The 4,452-nt window shown below is 36.3% G+C and overlaps 1 non-coding gene across 1 annotated transcript; it reads left to right on the top strand.

Moving 5' to 3' along the window:
* The first annotated feature begins 230 nt into the window (after positions 1 to 230).
* LOC121994583 lies at positions 231 to 336 on the top strand. Its single transcript, XR_006115786.1, has one exon. It is a non-coding gene; the product is annotated as a small nucleolar RNA R71 (small nucleolar RNA).
* The last annotated feature ends 4,116 nt before the right edge of the window (positions 337 to 4,452 follow it).

The following is a 4,452-nucleotide window of genomic DNA, read 5'->3' as shown; positions in this document are numbered from 1 at the left end:
CTGCATCTACATCAAACTTCCCTAATGCTTTAATTGTTGGGTTTACAGAAGAATAGCCACCACTTCTTTCATTTGCCCATTGATGATGATTTTGTGCTACACTGTCAATAATTTCTTCAGCTTCATCTAAACTTTTATTCATAAGTGCCCCTCCAGCAGCTGAATCAAGGGACACTTTGGTATGATAGTTGATACCATTGTAAAAAGTGTGCAACACTAACCATCTTTCCAACCCATGATGTGGGCATTGTCTGAGCATACTATTATATCTATCCCATGCTTCAAAAAGAGATTCTGAGTCAGTTTGCTTGAAGCTTGCAATTAAATTCCTCATATGAGCTGTTTTGCTTGGTGGATAGAATTTATCAAGAAACTGTTGCTCACACTGCTCCCAAGTGGTGATGCTATTAGGGGCCAAAGAATTCAGCCATTGCTTTGCCCTATCTCTTAAGGAAAACCCAAATAATAACAATCTAACTGCTTCTGAAGGAACTCCATTCATTTTCATGGTACCACATATTTCATAAAAGACCTCTAAGTGTTGATTGGGGTCTTCATGAGGTCCTCCACCAAATTGGTTCTGCTGCACCATAGATATAATTGCGGGTTTGATCTCAAAGTTATTAGCTTCCACTGGAGGTCTTGAAATACTAGATCGAAAACCTCTTGCATAAGGTGCTGCATAATCCTTGAGTGGTCTATTCGCCATGTTCAAATGTTCCTGTTCTTCAATTTGCCTTTGCAGAATTCTTCTTTTATGGAAAGTTCTGTCAATCTCAGGGTCAAAAGGAAAGAATTCCCCTGCAAAGTTAGATCTTCGCATACACAAGAACAAGATAGCAAATGACAATTCAACAGAAAAAGAAAAATAAAAGAATAAAAAATGCAGAATTGAATTTGTACAAAAAGAATTAACAAGAAGTAAAAAAAAAAAAGAAATCTAATGATTAGTTACAACTATGCAATATGAAAGGAAAACAAATGTTATGTTTAGTCTAACTCAATTGATAATTCCTAATGTTATAGCGCAGTCCCCGGCAACGGCGCCAAAAACTTGTCACGCTCCGCAAGTGTAGCAAGTAATATAAAAGATTATCGTATCCACAGGGACTGGAATAAGCACTAGAAATGTCTCAATGCGAATTAGCTAAACAACTATCCAATCGTTTCAAATGCAAAGTGAAGGTAAACAAATCTAATATTATAGATCAACAAACAAGAGTTTAGTGTTTTGGGTTATGATAAGGGAGATTCTAGGAGTTTCGGTTTCTTTGTAAGATTTCTTGAATGTAAATGGTTCACCAATTCTTATCCCTCAATTGCCAAACACTTGTAGAAAGTTGCCGGTTCTCTCATGCAATAGATAACCGGCTAAGGACTGAGAAATGTATCTAAATATAATCAATTAGACGTGAACCTACGTTGTCCTTACACAGAAGCGCACCTATTACTATGCCTTCCTCGGATATCAACATAGAAGCCCACAACTTATTAATCTATCAAGATACAAGAAACTAATCACAAAATCCATCCTACTCTCTAGAATATTCCTATTTCCTCTTCAAGATTATCTCTCAAACGTCCTTACACGGGCTTGCACCTGTCACGTGGATCCCTCGGATGATCGTGTTGGAGTGTATACTGAAAGCCTAAGCTTTGTAAACATTCATTATGAATAAAGAATCACATTTGGTCAAATTGTCTACATTTGTTTGTAGTTGTTCATTTAATTTATATTGTAGATAACATAGTATGTGGTGTCACATACAGAAGATGATGTTATCAGTACCTTATAAATTATAAACAGTAGCTTACGACTAAAATGGAAAGGAACAAACCATTAGAAGGTCGTAGTGTAATTAGGTATTAGTTTATCTTGACTATATAATTACACTAGTACACTCAGAGTGTATTGAGTAGGACCATTAGAGGTCGTTTCTTTTATACTGACTTTATAAAGGAACAAAGACCTCAGTTATTATGGAAGTGTGTGCTCTAAATCCTAATATAATAACAAGCACATATGTTTGATATTTATTTCTTTAATTTATCAATGGGTGAGATTTAGTTCGTTGAATCAATAAACCCGATAAGTTGGGAAATGGTATCACTTATAGTGTGTGTTGTTGATTATAGAAGGAAACTGTGTCCTAGAGATACTAGGTTGATAATGTCCTCAAGAGGAGCTCATAAAGATTGTCATGTTAAACCCTGCAGGTGGACTTAGTCCGACATGATAATAAGGTTGAGTGGTACTACTCTTGGACTTAGATATTAATTAAATGAGTTGTCAGTAACTCACTTAATTAGTGGACATTCGATATCTTAAACACAGGGAGACTAACACACTCATAATAAGAAGGAGCCCAAAAATGTAATTTGGGATTGGTGCGGTAGTTCAATGATAGTTCTCTAGTGGAATGAATTATCATTGATAAAATTAAGTTGTGTGTTCGGGGCAAACACGGGATGCTTAATTTTATCAGGAGACCAAAACCAATTCCTCCTCTCGGTCCCTATCGTAGCCTCTTATTTGTAGAGTTCTATACCCACCTATACCCACCTTCTATACCCACCAATAAGGGGTCGGCCAAGCTAGCTTGGGAACCAAGCTAGGGCCGGCCTAGGTATATTTTTGGGTGGCCGGCCCTAGCTTGAACCTAGTGGGGCCGGCCAAAATAAATTAAAAAAGAAATTTAATTTTAATTTTTATTATTATGTGGAAGATATAATTTAAAGAGAATTAAAATTAAAATATCTCTCTTGTAAAATATCTACAAAAGATTAAAGAAAGAGATTAGATCTCTTTCCTTATTTGTAGATTGGAGAGATGTTTTATTTTCTCTTTAAAAATTATTCACATGTTGATAAAATTAAAATTATAGAAATTTCCTTTTATCAACCATGAAGAGATTTTAAAGAGAAATTTTATTTTTTAAAATTTCCGGAAACAAATTAGGAAGTTTTAATTGTTGATTAAAACTTGTCCAATTTGTTCTCCAATGATGTGGTCGGCCATTGAAGTTTGATTTGGAAAATTTATTTTATTTTTCTAAATTAAATCATGTCAAGGAAATTGAGGAAATTTTATTGTAATTAAATTTCCTAATTTGCCTAGGCCAAGGAATATAAAAGAAGGGGTGAGGGTGCCTTCATGAGACACAACATCTATTATTTCTCTCCCTCTTTTGTTTCTTGGTGTGGCCGGCCAACCTCTCCCTCTCTTCCTCTTGTGGTGGCCGAATCTCCCTCTTCCATTGGAGCTCTTGTGGTGGCCGGATACTACTTGGAGAAGAAGAAGAAGAAGGAGAGAAAGCTAGCATCTCTTGGAGCTTGGTTAGTATTTTGGTTTTCCTCCTTGGTGAAGTTTTTCCTTTGTGGCCAAACCTTGCTTGGAGGAGAAGAAGGTGGTTGGTGTTTTCTCATCTTGGTAGATCGTTGCCCACACAACGTTCGAGGTTAGAAGAGGAATACGGTAGAAGATCAAGAGGTCTTTCTAGAAGGTATAACTAGTAGTTTTTCCTTTTCCGCATCATGCTAGTTATTTATGGAAATAATACCAAATACAAGAGGTTTACGTTCTAGTATTTCGAATATGTTTTTCGATGTTGTGTTCTTTTGTTTCTTTCTTTTCCTTGTGATTTGATTGTTCTCTTTGGTTAACCTAAAGTTATTTTAGGAAATTAAATATTAGCTTTCTATTAAAGGTTTTGTCTAGTCGGTGGTGGTTGCTCCCATATCCAAGAAGGCCATGTGCCTCGCCATCGGGAACCTTTTATGGAAATTAATATTTAATGGAATTAATAACTTAAGGAGACTTGGGTCGAACGTGTTAAGTTCCGCAGGAGATCCAAGTCAAAACCTAAAAGAACAAATAGATTAAGTTTTGGATCAAACGTGTTAAGTTCCGCAGGCGATCCAAAATTAAATTTAAAAGAACACATGGTAGCTAGGAAAAGGTTCAGATCTTTGTACAAAATTTTTGTACAGTGGAACCTATAGGTTTTCCGAGTAGCAACCAACAATTGGTATCGAGCTAGGGTTTTGCCTCTGTGTATTTGGTATTTAGTTTAATTATGCACATGTCATACATAATTTAGGCGGTTAATAGTAGGATGTGCTAACTTTGTGGATGCAGGATCCAACTATTATGGCTTTTAGTTATTATGTGTGATTGGACCCTTGGACATGTCAAGGGCATTTATATGTGTGCATGATTGTATTAAAATACAGCAGGAGCTTATTTAGTTTTATTAGGATTTTATTTTGATCTAGATACATGTACATTCGTTTTAGGGAATATAGGATCAAAATGTAAAATTCTATTTATGTCGCGGATCGAATCTTGCAAAGCGTGGAACCTTCTAAGGACCAGAGGCGCAGCGGAACTAGGAGCAAGATGGATGCGACAGTTAGACCCGGTGGCGGTGGCCAAATATGGCAGCAGCTTCG

Source organism: Zingiber officinale, chromosome 1B, assembly GCF_018446385.1.
Source record: "Zingiber officinale cultivar Zhangliang chromosome 1B, Zo_v1.1, whole genome shotgun sequence".
Lineage (NCBI taxonomy): Eukaryota > Viridiplantae > Streptophyta > Magnoliopsida > Zingiberales > Zingiberaceae > Zingiber > Zingiber officinale.
The sequence above is the reverse complement of the archived record's forward strand: the minus strand, read 5'-3'. Positions and strand labels throughout refer to the sequence as shown.